This window comes from Chrysochloris asiatica, unplaced genomic scaffold (assembly GCF_000296735.1).
Source record: "Chrysochloris asiatica unplaced genomic scaffold, ChrAsi1.0 scaffold00087, whole genome shotgun sequence".
Taxonomy (NCBI): Eukaryota; Metazoa; Chordata; class Mammalia; order Afrosoricida; family Chrysochloridae; genus Chrysochloris; species Chrysochloris asiatica.
Window position 1 is genome coordinate 12,464,005 of NW_006408605.1, and position 16,962 is coordinate 12,480,966.

Here is a 16,962-nt window from a genome sequence, read left to right on the forward strand (position 1 = left end):
CAACACTGTACAGGATCCTCAGTAATTTTTGTCATCAATTTTATTCATAGGAAAATATGTGATAAATACAGTTATAAATTGCTTAAATGTAATATTTCTTAGATTATATGAATACTAACAACAAAATTGTTTTGTAAAATCTTTCTATATTGAATTATATGAGTTGCATTATTAGTAACTGAACAGAAGGTTTTTAAGACTTCATTCTCAAAATAGTTATTGATATAGGTTCACAGATATGACTTACCACAGTTTGCAATTAAACACCAGAAAATTTGACAAAACCAGAGACTATAAAAACACCAGTAGCCTATGAACAGCCTGTGCTTTAGTGAATATAGACAAAACCACATGATTTGAAACGTCATTGTAATTAAGTAATAATGGCAGCCCTGACTGGAGCTTACTAGAAGTTTCTAAAAGTAAATTAGCATAGAATTTTAGGCCTGTGGGTATATTGACGGAGTCTATAACAACAGGTATATTGATACATGCAAGCTGGTCTTATGAAGGTTTTTGTTGTTATAACTAACTATGTTGTTGTTGTTGAGTGTCGTCGAGTTGATTACGACCCATAGCTACCCTGTATAGGGTTTCTGAGGAGCAACTGATGAGCTTGAACTTCTAACCTTGCAGTTGAAATGACTTTGCAGTCCAATGCATTAACCCACAGCGCCACCCCAGGACTCCATAATTAACTACACAGGGTTATTTTTATAAAGAAAGAATAAATTTCTGCTGCTAAAACACTGCACAATAATTTTATAGACAGTCGTTTTGGTGTGCTCTGCACAATCCCCACCCCGCCCAGCCCCGCCCTGTCCAGCACCTCTCTAGATGGCCACTGGGCTGCCTCCTTCTCCTTCTTACTCCCTTTCTGCTGACAGCCTGGATCCCCCTCTGCTACATTTGGGCCTGTGGGCAGGTGCAGGGGGTCTCATGTCTTCTCCTAGGCTGGGTCTCCCTGAGTGGCCTGAATCTACCCTAGCTGGGCAAAGTCACATCCTTGCAATCTGCAATTTAGGCTCTTCTGCCCATCCCCCACTGCAAGAGGTGCTCAGGACCTCTGTGCTGGGAACAAGAGAGCCCGTTCCACACCTACTAGACAGCCAGGGTCCTAGTACAGTGCCTCTCAACCATTCACACTCCAGCCTAAGCCCTCTCATCTCTCCCCACTCTCTCTACACATACATACATACACAACTAACCCAGCAACACATCCTGTTGTCCATAGATAGCCACAGGACTCAACAAGAAAGAAGAACCCCTGTAGACTGGGTGGGGGTGGCAGGGTCTATGGAAGATCAACTTGCCTGCTGAGGTCACTGTCTTCAGGGGGCCCCTCCCCAGCCAGCCCACGACCCCCTAGCAAGAAAATGAGAAGCTGGAGCAGAGGGGTTAATTTGGGGAAAAGCAGCAGCTGCTTGAAACAGTGAGGGTGGGCCCCAGGGCAAGAGCTGCTCTTGCTGAGATAATGATTGTGAGCAATGCTGGGGCTGGGGGCCACTACATACCCCCAAGCCAACATTTAAAATCCCCTCCATGCCTCATCATATAACCAAAGGATACACCCCACAGCCCCCCCCCCCCCCCCCCCCGCAAACACCCTCCTATACTGGAGAGTTATCTGTTCAGGCATGCACACACTCACACAGAAAGAAGCAACATAACCATCTGGGCATACGACACAATTCCACAAGGGCGGTAATCCGCTCTCCTTGTTCAAGTGTAAAACCATTTGGAGGCACAAACTGCAGGCAGCCTGAGCACACACATGTGCACACACACACATGTGCACACACATACACCCCTCTCTGTGTGTCAGGATCTGATTCAGTGTGCCACGGTGATGCCTGTCATTGGGCAGAGGATTCCACCTCGCTGTGTGTCAGGATCTGATTCAGTGTGCCACGGTGATGCCTGTCATTGGGCAGAGGATTCCACCTTGGAAGAGTGAGTAAAGAGTTGAGGCCAAGGGAGGTGAGGGACTGGAAGACTCCTGTCCAGAGCTCGAGTCTGACCAGGACAGCTGTCTTGGGTCTCACTTATGTACTGCAAATGGTTAATGTGCTCAGCTGCTATCAAAAGATTGGAGATTCAAGTCTACCCAGAGGTACCTTAGAAGAAAGGGTAGGTCATCTACTTTCAGAAAAATCAGTCATTGAACATCCCATGAAGGAAAAATTCTACTGTGACACACACACAGTTGGTATGAGTTGGGATCAGAGTAAACTCAGATGCAACTCAACTGATAACTGGTAATACCTCATATAACGTCAAAAAGATCCCATATGATTTCTGATTTGTGTATCTATATGAGGTGAGCAGCTTTGCTGTTGGCATAATGTTACATTTTGTAGACCTTTAAGTATTTGTTGTGGCACTGTGGGTTAATGCATTGGACTGCAAGGTCCTTTGGAACTGCAAAGTCGGTGATTCAAGCTCACAAGCCATTCCTCGGAAACCCTATGTAGGATCGCTATGAGTTGGAACCGACTCAACGGCACTAACAACAACAACAACAACAAGCATTTGTTACTTGTCACTCCCTCAAGTGTATTCTCTTCATCAGCTGAGGTAATGGATATTTTTCAACTGGACCCTCAAAAATCTTTAGGCCCTGGGGATGCATAGGGGATATACAAAGCCATGTTGAAAGGACTGGTGGGCATGGGGTGGGAGAAATGTTGCCACTGGGACCCCAGACACTCTTAGGTGACAGCCAGCGTAGATAGACTCATGGGCTGGAAATCTGCTGAGTTCAGGACCAACTTCTTATTATCCCAATTACTACCACTTACAGCTGGCAAGAAAGCTAAATGAGGACCATGGATCCAGAAACATCAACTAAGACTCAGACCTTGTACATGCAACATGTGACCCACCCACAGGCTCATACCATAGACTATACCTGGACAACCATGTGCAGGCCCCAACACACACAAACACTTAGGCAGATACAGGTCTCGCACTCTGACACCCTCACCACATGGACACAGACCCCAACATATAGGTAGAAAACTGGAAAGAACCCCACCCCCCAAAAAGAGTGGACTCAGGCAGATCCAACTCCCTCAACATAGAACCCACTTGGATCGGCACAGAGGTGCCCTCCAGGCAAAGTCACCCGCAGACACCTCCATTCAGGCCTCGAGTCCACACACTGAGCATAATTGTAGATGCCCACACTTGAACATCTTCTCTCTCCTTTCTCGCACGCACGCACCCACACATGCTCCCTGTCCTGTCATGGGAAGACAGAACATCCCAGCCCCATGGAGCCCAAGGGGTCTGATTAACTGGAAATTCTACGAATGCCAATTAGAGCAAAGTTTACTGAACAAATTGTTTGCAGTTGTGCCCCGGAACCATCATGAATTTTAATCTTGCATTGATTTGCACTGATGTGAGGTTTGTAGATGCCAGGGCCTTTTTGTGCCTTCTGCCCCTCCTACCCATCTGGGAAGAGTGATCACCCAGCCTCAAGCTCAGGAGCTTTGAGGGAAAACTTCAGCCTCTGCTTGTCCAGAGACATGAGCTTGGGACCAGGACTGCTCAGCTCAGCCAGGGAAGACCCAAGATGCCAGACGATGGGCAGGAGTCTTAGAAATGCATGGGTTATTTACATGTGGGACAAATGAAGAAGGCCTTGACTTTTCAAGGGCCCCAGTAATCTGAAGCCTCTGAGAACCAGGGACCGAAGCAAGGACACGGTTATGGGTATAGACACAAATGGGGCAGAAATACAACAATGGGCATAGATATTGTAATAGTTCCACTAACACTACCTCAACTAAAACAGCTTCCACTATGTATATAATCTCATCCAATGACCTCTTCCAAAACAAGTTTGATTATGACTTCCTCCCAAGAAACACTCTTCCCAAACCCTTCCATAGTTTTCTATTGCTCTTAAAAAATAGCAATCCTCACCACTCCTCATCCTCATTTCACTCTTAACCCTCTGTTATTCAGCCACTGTCTGCCCCTGGTTGGAGTTATGGTCCCTTCCAAAAAGTCTCTGAGTCTTTGCACATTCTGTTCCTCCACCTGGAAGAATTTACCTCGCTAACTCCTATCATCTTTCAGGTTTCAGCTTGCTTCACTTCCTCAAAGCTTTGTTGACCCCCTGTTTTTGCTCACCACTAGAATCCCAGTACTTAGCATGTTGTTGTTGTGTGGTCCAGTCTGTTCCAACTCATAGTGTCCCTGTATTGGGTTTCTGAGACCAGTTGGTGGGTTTGAATTGCCAACCTTGCAGTTACCAGTTTAATGCTTATCCTATAGTGCTACACCAGGACTCATGACTTAGCATTGTTGTTGTTGTTAAGTGCCGTCAAGTTGGTTCCAGCTCTTAGTGACCCTGTGTTGGGTTCCTGAGGAGTAGCTGGTGAGTTTGAACTGCTGACCTGGCAGTTCAAACCAACTTTGTGGTCCAGGGCTTATCCTGCAGCACATCAGGATTCCATTTACTTAGCATGTTGTTGTTGTTGTTGTTAAGTGCCGTCAAGTCGGTTCCGGCTCATAGCAACCCTGTATTGGGTTTCCAAGGAGTGGCTAGTGAGTTTGAACTGCCAACCTTGCATTTCAAACTAATCTTGCAGTCCAAGTCATTAACCCACAGCACCACATACTTAGCATTGTTGCTATTGTTGATAAGTGCCATTGAGTCAGTTCCAACTCTTGTTGTAGTTTATGCCGTGGAGTCAGTTCCGACTCATAGAGACCCTGTACAGGGTTTCTGAGGCTGTAAATCTTTACAGGAGCAGAAAGCTGTATCTTTCCCCCACAGAACAGCTGCTAATTTTGAACTGCTGACCCTGAGGTTAGCAGCCCGATTCATAATCACTACTCTACCAGAGTTCTGATTCTAGTGACCCTGTATAGGGTTTCCAAGGAGCAGCTGATGAGCTTAGAATCACCCATCTTGTGGTTCAAACCCACCTTGCAATCAGCACATTAATCCTCAGAACCACACCAGGACTCCACATAGGACCAGGCATGTTGTTGTATGTGCAGTTAAATTGATTTCAACTCATAGAGTGACCCCATGTGACAGAGTTGGATTTTCTTAGCTATGATCTTTACAGGAGAGGTCCTGGTATGGTGCTGTAGGATAAGCACTGAACTGCTAACCACAAGGTTGGTGGTTCAAACCTACCAGTCACTCCTCAGAAACCCTAAACAATGTTACTAAGAGTTGGAACTGACTCGACAGCACTGAATAACAACAATAATCTTTTCAGAAGCAGGTTGGGTTTAAATCCCCAACCTTTCTGTTACCCGTGAGTGCTTAACCAGTGTGCCACAAAAGCTCCTTTTTGGCATAGTATGATAGGCACTGGCTGCAAACCACAGGGTTGGTGGTTCAAGCCCATTAGTCACTCCATGGGAGAAAGATGAGGCTCTCTGCTTCTGCAAAGATTTAGAGCCCCAAAAACCCTATACAGTGTCACTATAAATTGGAGCCAACTCAACAAAGCTAAATAACAACAACAAGGAGATCTGGATTAGCTTTTACCATAATAATGCTGCAAGACAAACCACCTCTAAAATTAGGGGTACACAACAATAAGCATTTATTTCCTGCAGGTTGGCTGGGTTTTAGTTGATCTGAACTGGGCTCCTCCACTAGACTTGCTTCTCAACTGTGGGTTGGATACAGGTCTGCTCTGAATGTCTGCCATCCTTGTTGGACCAGCAGCAACCTGAAATGTTTTCTTCTCGTGGCAAAAGGCAGGAATGCAAGTGAGTAAGGCCCAAGTGTAGATGTTGTTGTTGTTAGGTGACATCGAGTTGGTACTGACCCACAGTGACCTTATGCACAGCAGAACGAAACACTGCCCAATCCTGGGCCAACCTCACTACTGTTGCCATGCTTGAGCCCATCGATGCTGCCACTTGGCCAATTCATCTCGTTGGGGGTCTTCTTCTTTTTCTCTGACCCTCCACCTTACCAAACATGATATCCTTCTCCAGTAACTGGTCCCTCCTGACAATATGTCCAAAGTATGAGAGACGAAGTTTGGCCATCTTGGCCTCTAAAGAGCACTCTGACTGCACTTCTTCTAACACAGATCTATTGGTTCTTTTGGCAGCCCATGGCACTTTCAGTATTCTCCTCCAACACCATAACTCAAAGGCATCAATTCTTCTCAGGTCTTCCTTATTCACTGTCCAGCTTTCACATGCATATGAGGTCATTGAAAATACCATGGCTTGGGTCAGGCGCACCTTAGTCCTCAAGCTGACATCTTTGCTCTTCAGCACTTTAAAAAGGTCTTGTGCAGCAGATTCGCCTAATGCGATACGTCATTTGATAGCTTCTGGCTAAAGCAAATCCTTAGCCCTTGATAAGGATGTTGATGTGGAATACTACTACTATCAGTGAGGGAAGGATTGGGACCCACTGAACCTACCACACGTTCAATCCATAGTTGAGGTGTGGAACTGAGTACTTACTCTATGTTGCGTTATGTTAAGCACTTTACATACTTCATTTAATTCTTGAATCAACCCTGTAAGTATTATTTACCCCATTAGAAAACTAAGTATTTTAATTGAAAAAAGAAAACTGCACAAAGTAAACAGTTCAAATACTACTAATTGTCTTTAATGAAAACCCATTCTTCTTCCTATTCCAGTTCCAGCCCTGCTTCTCAGAGTAGAAGCATTATTTCAGTTCTTTTGTGGACTTTCTGATATGTCCATGTACACACAAATGCATACATAGATGATATTCCCTTTTTGATATTTGACTTTATGCATACTATATCAACACTGTTCAATATCTTTTTTTTTTTTTTTTCATGAACTCTGTTTCTTAGACTTACTCTCTCATCAGTCAATTTGATCTACATGATTTTCACTTATCTCCATTTTTACAGATGAGAAAACAGGGGCTTAGAGAAATTAAGAAACTTGCCCAAGGTATTATAGCTAGAAAGAAGCAAGTCTGCCTGACTTCAGAGCCGGTGCGGATAGCAGCTATGTTCTTCTGACATGGCTAGGGAGCCCACAGAGTAGACCCTGATGCCATTCTCTGAGGTCCAGCTGGAGATCTAAGGGAGTAGAGATGACAGTGGGGACCCTCCTGGTGCTGGGTCTACCTGGAGTCTGCTAGGAAATGCACCAGGGCTGAGTGTGAGGTGTTGGGTCATTGACTCCAGCCTTCCCCTTCAGGAGCCCCATCCTTCTTTGTGCCCCAGCACTAGCTCAACACAACTCACCCCAACAATAAGTCAAGGCTCATCTTTCCCTCTAGTTCCAGAAATCTCACTCTTCTCATTTCAGAGGAAAACCCTGGGTGTGAATGCTTGGGTAGAGGCTCTGATCCTTGTCCCTGGGCTGGGCTCCACCAGGGAACCACAGGGAGAACTCTGTATCCAAAGTCTTTCCATGGAGACTTGCCCCTATGTTTTGGGAGATCGTGCCACTTAGTGGTTCAAATCCTGCCTTTTACTAACTATGGGGCCTTGGGCTCTGCTAATAATGTTATTATAATATATAGAGAGCTCTGGTAGCCTAGTGGTTACAAATCAGACTGCGAACCTTAAGGTCAGCAGTTTGAAACTACCAGCTGTTCTGCGGGAGAAAGATGAGGCTTTCTGCTCCCGTAAAGATTTACAGCTTCAGAAACCCTGTGCAGGGTCACTATGAGTCAGAACCGACTCCACAGCACACAGCCACCACCATATATATATATATAATATAATGTCTCATTGAATCTTCTGACCATTCTATGAATTAGACAGTTCTATGAATTAGTTATCCCCCCTTTACACATGAGGCTCAAAAATTTTAAGTGACTTGTTCAAGGCCAGGAAGTAGGAAAGCAAAAGATTTCACTTTCCTTATCTTCTATTCCCTCTTTGTAAAGTGAATACAATAATATCCATTACTCACAATTATGGTGAAAATCAAATGAATTGATGCGCGCCAACTAAAGTGGCAGCCACCGACACTTAGTGGGGGAATATGTAAATGTGAATTCCTTTTCCCATCCTCTTGGAGAAGGAGACTGTACTAGGATAGTCCATTGGAATCACCAGGAAGCTTTAAAAAATACTGATGCCTGGTCCTACTCCTAGATGTTCTGACTTACTTGGTTTAAGGTACAACCTTGGCATCCAAAGCCCAACCAAAACTAAACCAGTTGCCATGGAGTTGGTTCCAACTGTTGGTGACCCCATGTGTTTCAGAGTAGAAACAATGCTCCATAGGGTTTTCTTTGCCTTTTGTTTTTTGGAAACTTTTTATTGTGAATTGTATTAAATTCATAGGGTTTTCCATGGCAGTTCTCTTTCAGAAGTAGAGAGCCAGGCCATTCTTCTAAGGCACCGCTGGATGGATTTGAACCACCAGAGATGAGTCTAATGTTCAACTAAGGTTGAGAATCTCTGTAATCTAGATCCTAAAGGGGTGAAGGGTGTTAGGAATGTGAAGCCCTCTACCCTGTCAATGTCTGAAATTTATCAGTCTAGTTATGAGGATTTTCACTATTTTCACTCCTCCCCCATCCATTCTTCACCCAGCAGCTAAAGAGAATGTTTAGAACTTAAATTAGATCCTTCCCTTCAATAACATCCCATTTTACTTGTTCTTGTTGTTGTTGTTAAGTGCCATCCAGTCAGTTCTGACCCATAGTGACCCTGTATAGGGTTTCCGAGGAGCAACTGGTAAGCTTGAACCACTGACCTTGCAGTTCAAACGGCTTTGCAGACTGGCGCATTAATCCACAGCGCCATACTAGGACTCCCCCATGTCATAAAAATCCCATCTCTTACCAAGGAGCTCTGGTAGTGTAGTGGTCACCAATCGGGCTGCAAATATCACGGTTAGCAGTTCGAAACTACCAGCTGTTCCTCGGGAGAAAGATGAGCCTTTCTGTTCTCGTAAAGATTTATTAAGCCTAGGAAACCCTGTACAGGTCGCTATGAGTTGGAATCGATTCCACGGCACATCACAACAACAACAACAACAATTGCTGACCTGCCACTCTCCTCTTGGGGCATCTTTACCATGCCTACCACAGGTCACTAGCCACAGGGCCATCTTTCAGTCACTCAGTCCATCACTTGGACTTGAGTTCTTTCTCACCAAACAACCCTGGTTCCCACTGTCTCCTGGGTCCTTTCTCCCCAATCTGCCCTTGGCTAATTCCCATTCCATCTTTAGATCTTATTTTAACCAGCACTTCCACAAAGAGGGTTTTCCCCAACCAGCCATCCAGAGCTGGCTCTTTCAGCTTTTCTCTCAGAGATATTGTTAAATGCATGAATGAGTAAACAAATCACATTAAAATAATTTCTTCATTTGTATGTTTACCTATTTAATGTCTGTTGTGCTCACTAGACTCTCAGCTTCATGCGGCAGGGATTTTGTCTGTTTTTGTTCATTATTGTACCCTAGTGCCTAGTAAGGAGGCCTGGTGGTACAGTGTTAAGTGCTTGGCTGCTAACCTAAAAGTTGATGGCTCAAATCCATCAGCAGCTCCACAAGAGAAAAGATCTGATAATCTGCTCTTGTAAGGATTACAGCCTAGGAAACCCTGTGGGTCAGTTCCTCTCTGTCATTTAGTATCACCGTGAGTAGGAATGGACTCTATGGCACACACAACAACAATAACAGATCTCTTTCTTTGTTGCCACCATTCTCAATAGGAAGATAAAAAGTCTATCCATCACAATGGAAAGACACAACAGCACATACATGGTACGTAACAGTGCCTAGTATAAGGTTCAGCACAGAGTAGATGCTTGAGAAATGTTGACTGAATGGAGCCAGCTCCATAGCATCAAGGTTTTAAAGTTAGCTCTGGTAGCGTAGTGGTTACGAATCAGGCTGCTAACCTCAAGGTCAGCAGTTCAAAACTACCAGCAGTTCCACAGGAGAAAGATGAGGCTTTCTGCTCTTGTAAAGATTTACAGCCTCGGAAACCCTGTACAGGGTCGCTGTGAGTTGGAAGCGACTCCACGGTACTTAACAACAACAATTACTTTAAAAAGGAGTTCTGGTGGTGTAGTGGTTATGAGTCAGGCTCGAAACTACCAGCTGTTCCATGGGAGAAAGATGAGGCTTTCTCTGCCCGTAAAGATTCGCAGCCTCAGAAACCCTATACAGGGTCACTATGAGTCAGAACCGACTCCATGGAACACTACCACCACCACCAATTACTTAAAAATATTAATAATGGTGTTCATCTAGTGAGGCTGAAGCTGAAGAAAATTAAAACAAGTCCCAAGGACCACAAAGTATGCTACTGAGTTTATTCCACCAGAATTTAGAGACCATCTCAAGAACAGATTTGATACATTAGACACTCATGACTGAAGACTAGAAGACTTGTGGGATGACATCAATAACGTCACACAGGAAGAAAGCAAAAGGTCATTAAAAAGACAGGAGAAAAAGAAAAGACCAAAATGGATATGAGAGGAGACTTGGAGGTTTGCTCTTGAATGTAAAGAAGCTAAAGCGACTGGAAAAAATGAGGAATTAAAAGAGCTGAACAGAAAATTTCCAAGGGCAGCTCAAGAAGACTAAGTCAAGTATTGTAATGAAATGTACAAAGATCTGGAGTTGGAAAATCAAAAGGGAAAAATGTGCTTGGTTTTTCTCAAGCTGAAAGAAGTTAAGAAAAAATTCAAGTCCTGACATGCAATATTGAAGAATTCTATGGGCAAAATATTGACAGACACAGGAAGCATCAAAAGAAGATTGAAGGAATATGTAGAGTCACTGTACCAAACAGAAGTGTTCTATGTTCAACAATTTTAAGAGGGAATATTGGATCAAGAACTTATGGTAATGTAGGAAGAAGTCTAAGTTACACTGAGGGATTAGAAAAAAAAAAAAACAAGATCCAGAAGTTGACAGAAGACAAATTGAAATGTTTCAACAAACTGATCAATTCTGGAGGCTCTCACTGGTTTATACCATGAAATATGGAAAACAATTACCTAGCCTACTGATTGGAATAGATTCATATTTGTGTCCAGACCAAAGAAAGATGGCTAAATGGAATGCAGAAATAAACAAACAATATCATTAACATCACATGCATGTAAAATTTTGCTGAAGATAATTCAAAAACTATTACAGCAGTACAGCAACAGGGAAGGAGTCATACACCAAACAAAAATGGTCTATGTTCAATGATTTCAACAGGTAGCATTTAGCAGGAAACTGCTAGAAATTCAAGCCAGATTCAGAAGAGGAAGTGGAATGAGGGATATCGTTGCTGATGCTGATGTTGGCTGAAAGTAGAGACTACTAGAAAGATGTTTACTTGTGCTTTATTGACTATTTAATGCAAAGGCATACAAATAGGCGAATCATTAAAAGCTATAGACACCATTGAGAAGAAGGAGTATTCCAGAACACACTTCATTGTGCTCATGAGGAACCTGTACACAGACCAGGAGACAGTTGTTAGAACACAGCAAGGGATACTGAGTGGTTCACAATCAGGAAAGATGTGCATCAGGGTTGTATACTCTCACAATACTTATTCAGTCTGTATGCTGAGCAAAGAATCTGAGAAACTGAATTATATGAAAAAGAACGTGGCATCAGGATTGGAGGAATGTGACATGTAGATGACACATTCTTGAATGTGGGAGGTGAAGGGGACTTGAAATACTTACTGATAAAGATCAAAGACTACAGCCTTCAATATGAACTGCACTTCAATGTAAAGAATATGAAAATCCTCACCACTGGACCAATAAATAACATAATAAATGGAGGAAAGATTGAAGTTGTAAAAAACTTCATTTTGCTTGGATCCATAATCAACACTCATGGAAGCAATGGTTAAGAAATCAAAGAACGTACTGAATTAGGCAAATCTGCAAAAAAAATTCCAAGTGTTCAAGAGTAAAGATGTCAGTTTGAAGACGAAAGTGCATCTGACTCAAACAATGGTATTTTCAGTTGCCTCATATGCATGTAAAAGTTAAACGATGAATAATGAAGACTAGAGAAGAATCAGTGCATTTGAATTATGGTGTTGGAGAAGAGTATTGAAAGTACCATGAACTGCCAGTAAAACAAACAAAGCTGCCTTGGAAGAAGAGCAGGCAGCCTTTTTAGAAGTGAGGATGGTGATACTTTGTCTCTTGTGTTTTGAACATGTGGTCAGGAGGGATAAATCCCTCGAGAAAAACATCATGCTTGGTAAAGTGGAGGGTCAGTGAAAAAGAGGAAGACCCCCACCAAGATAGATTAATATAGTGGCAATAATAATAGGCTCAAACAAAAAACAGCCCCCTAACTGCTCAGCTCCTAACTGTCCTTTCCCAGCCCTTGAGGGAAGGCAGGAGTTTAGAAGCAGTATCAGTATCCCCTCTCCTTGTCTTCCCATCTTCATGGCCAACTCTGGTAGACACTGTGCCAAACCAACACTTTACACACAGCATCTCAGTTGGTCCTCGGAGCAGCCACAGAACATAGTAGTCACTATCACTGTACTTGAACAGATGAAGAAACTGAGGCTCAGAGAGGTATGTCATTTGCCCAAGGTCGCCAAGGTTGACTAATCAGTCTAGCTCGTGACCACAGTGCTATGCTTCGTTCCCCAAAGGCTCCTGCCCATAACCACACAAATCCCTAACCCCAAAAGGACAGCTTCAAATAAGGCTGGGTCTGCAAGGCTTCTTCCCAAGAAAATAACGGCGGTGCAGTCAAGCCCTTCCGTCATTTTGATAGTAGCTTTCTATTCCTGCTTAGTAAAGGTGCTGCAATTACCGCGGCCACCTCTGGCAAGAGGGAGTTTAGAGGAAAACAGAATCATAGGATGTCAGACTGGCAGAGACCTAATGCCACACCTCTCAGATCGCAGGTGCAAAAAAGGAGGTCCCCAGAGACTTCCCACACCCACCTAAAAGCAGCCATCTAAATCTGCAATTTGGCATCTCTTGATATTTGTGCCCATGTTCTTATGCCTGAGCTGGGTCCTTTGCAACAAGCCTAGTTGTTGCTTTAGTAGATTACCATTTTGAATTTCAGCTCTCTTACCAGCGAGTCCCTGGGAGCCTCCTGCTTCCTCTCATTTCTGGTGTCTTTAAAGAAAACTCTCCTTGCCTGAGCTCCCTCCCATTGGATTTTGTCCTTTGGAGCTGGGTTCCTTCCCCTCTCCTTCTGTCTGCCTTCTTTCCTTCCTCTTTCTCCCTCCTCCCACCTGGTATCTCCCTCTTCCTTATTCAACCCCAAGTGCCCCATCCCACAGTGACTGCCTGCCAGCCCTGGACGGGAGCGTGGGGTGCGGGGTCTCTATCTCTACTGCAGTACCTCTGACTGCAGCTTCTCCCCCTCTCTCAGGGTTGCTGGAAGATTATTAGATAATTTTCAAATTTGTAAAGCGCCTTAAGCTCCTCAGAGGAAAGGTGGTATATGAGTGCAATAACAATAACAATCCTATCTGTCAGAGCCATTGAGAAAATGAATCTTGTTATCCTCAGGAACCGGCAGTAGAAACCTCAGCAAGAAACATGAAAATAAAGCATGGAGCATAGTCTCCTGACCAATCAGGGGAGGGGAAAGCGCCACCCTGGGGGCCAGGGGGCCATTGGAGGCCCCATGAATCCCAGCACTGGTGGGAAGGGGCTCTCAGAAAGACACCCAAATTGTCTCTGACGCTTCACCAATTAAAATGACTTTAGGACAAGTTGAAATCAACTTAGGGAGAAAAGCATTCTGATTTCTGAAACTCTCCAAAGGCAGCGGGGAAGGCAAGTGTCTGAACAGGCTGTCACTCACTCAGGAGTAATGATGGGAAAATCCATCAGGATAACGTGATTGAGTTTGGTGAATTAGTAAGGATGTTTACACTGTGCGTTGGAAGCCCGCATGGGGCTAGCTGTGCGGCTGGTAGTTTTTGACAAGTGTGGCAGCTTCACTCCTAATGAGGTTCTAGCACTCGACACTCACCCTGGCTGGACTCACTGTCCCTGACTTCAAGTCAGGCCTGTGCCTTACACTTCAGACAAGTGGCTAAGGACAGGGGTGGGCTGTGGAGTCAGGTAGACTCTGTCTCTACCAGCCATGTGACTTTGGGCAAAGTATTGTGCTTCTCCACACCTCAGTTTTCCCATGTGCAAAATCTGCATCATGATAGCGCGGTTGTAAAATGAGATGAAATATCTTTTTTTATTTCTTAATTCATCTCCCCAGGCCCAGCATGGTAGTCACAGACAGAGAGGGAAGCCAAGTTTACTCCTTCTGTGGAGTATCTGCACTGAATCGAAATGTGTATTTGAACTGCAAGGTCAGTGGTTCAAACTCAGCAGCCACTCCTTAGAAACCCTATGCAGGGTCACTATGAGTTGGAATCCACTCAAAGGTGCTTACTAAAAATAACAAGAGCCAAGTAAGGTAGAAACGTGGGAAAATATGTCCTGCATTACAAATCTTGATGCTACTCCTTGCTGTCTGTGCAATCTCAAATAAGTCACTTAATCTTTCTGAGTCTTGGTTTCCTCATCTGTAGAATGGGGAGCTGCAGTCAACTTTCTGTGGGTTTCTGAAAGTTCTGAGCAGACATTTGTTCCCATACCAGGGAATGAATGGCTTTTAGGAGACCAAGTCTGGGAGGGAGAGTGAGAACAGTTACTATTCCTGGTGGGTGACCATGGCTGTCTGTTACCGGGAGGGGATTCATGGGACTGACTCAGGGAAATTGTGAGACCAGGGGTAGGGAAGCAGGGTGCACAGACAATTTATCAGCTAGGCTTACTGGGAATTTAGCAAAGGAAATTACATGAGCTGTATCATAAAGGATTGAAGTCTAACTGGAAAGAGACTTCCACACAATTGGGCAATAATTTCCTTCCTGGGATCTTTGGCTACAACTGAGCAAAATCTCCCCTGAGGTGGGAGTCTCAGCTTTAGGAAGTTAGAAGGAGAAACAGAGACGAAGAGAGAGGAGGAAGCATTCTCTTCTCCAGATTTTCTTTGAGTCTCTTTCCCTGAAGTCCTGTTGGAACCTACTGTGACCCTAAAGGGAAGTCACTGAACCTCCTTGTAGACATGCCCAGGTCAGCACCAGGTCATAATTCTATTATTTAAGGGTTTCATAATAGAGCAAACCTCCGGGGCTGGAAGAATGACCGGGGATCCTGACTCTTCCTGCACAGGAAATGGAACAGCTGTGCCCAAATCCTGACTTGACCTGCTGAAGATCACAGTCCCTGCGGAGGCTTCCCTGCCCAAGAGGACCCACTGTGTCCAAAAGGATGCCACTTGGACCTAGATTGAACTGAATGAAACCCACCCACCCCCAGGCCGGCTGCTTGTGGACTCTGCAGTGATTTTATTGTAATTTCCTCCTTGTCGCAGTTAATAGCATTAGTTTGTTAATTACTGTATATTTTAAAAGTAAGAGGAAAGAGAATTCCCACTGGAGACTTGTTCTTGGCTGAAACAATGTGATGTGAGGGAAGGGAGAGTGTTCACAGGGTAATGAGCTTGCTCGGCTGGTTTGACAGTGCCTGGGGCCAGAGATGGGGCTGCTGTAGTAGGAGGGAGGGGGTGAGGCTGAACACACGCCCCCCCCCCTTCTGGGGGCTTGTTGTTGTGAAGTGCCATTGTTCTAACTTATAGCGACCCTGTATGGGTTTCTGAGAAGTGGGTTTGGACCACTGACCTTGCAGTTAGCAGTCCAGTGCTTATCCTACAGCATCATACCAGGACTCCTCTGTTGGCTAGTCAGCTGCAAAATTACTTCTTATACCCCAAATCTCTGCTTCTGCCCCCTACCCCTCAGTTCTGCACTATTTTCCAAGTGGGGTTCAGGCCTGTGGGGGAGGGGCAACAGTGAAGAACCCTGGGGTTGAGTGAAATCAGACATGAAGAAACTGGCCTGTGAGGAGGGACAATTGATTGAGTAGGAGGGAATTTTTCATTAGGAAACAAAGCTGGGGAGTTTGGGGAGGGAAGCTTTTGCATTTAAAGTCAGCAGTCATCTCTAGCCCTAAGGGAAGAATGGGGTGGCGGGGAGCACAGGTCTTGGAAGAGATAGGAGCGGGGGATTTTAGGTTGAGGTTGGTCCAGGATCCAGCAGGTGTTTCATTCTGCTGTGCATAGGGTTACTATGAGTCAATATTGACTCGATGGCACCTAACAACAGCAGTTGTGGCTCTATGGGTTAACATGCTGGACTGCAAAGTCGGTTTGAACTGCAAGGTTGGTTTGAACTGCAAGGTTGGTGGTTCAAGCTCACCAGCGGCAACCCTGTACAGGGTCACTATGGGTCAGAACCAACTTGACAGCACTTCACAGCAACAACAACTGCTGGTGTTGTAGGATAAGCACTGAACCACAAAGTTGGTTTGACTAACAAGGTTGGTGGTTCAAACTCACCAGCCACTTCTTGGAAACCTTATACAAGGTCACTATGAGAGACAATGACTCGACAACACTTAACAACAACAACTGCTGGTGTGATGCTGTAAGATCAGCACTGACTGTGAACCACTAGGTCAGTGGTTCAAACACACCAGCTGCTCCTCAGAAACCCTGTACAGAGTCACTCTGAGTTGGAACCAACTCAATGGCACTTAACAACAAGAGCAACTACACAAAGACCCCAGTGAGGGGCCAAGTGGGCCTGGAAGTCAGCATGGCTCTGATCACCAAAGTGGGCCCTGGTAGGCCAGGCCAATACCAAAGAAGGGAGCCTTTTGGAAAAACGACCAACTGGAGGGGTTCTGTATGTGTTATTTGTTGTACTGGAGGGCTTCAGGGCTCTGTGCATTAGGGCACTACCCATGGGAACCATAGGGGTGTGTGGAAGGGGCATGGAAGCAGGGCCCAGGATGAGTTGGGGGTAAAGGATAGAGCAGAGCAGATGGGAGAGTGTAAAAGGAGGAGGGAGGGAGGCTTAAAGACAGAGAAGGATGGAAGACTGAGAAAGAAGTTCATACTTTCTAGAAGAACTGATTAAAATCCTGGAAGAAAATG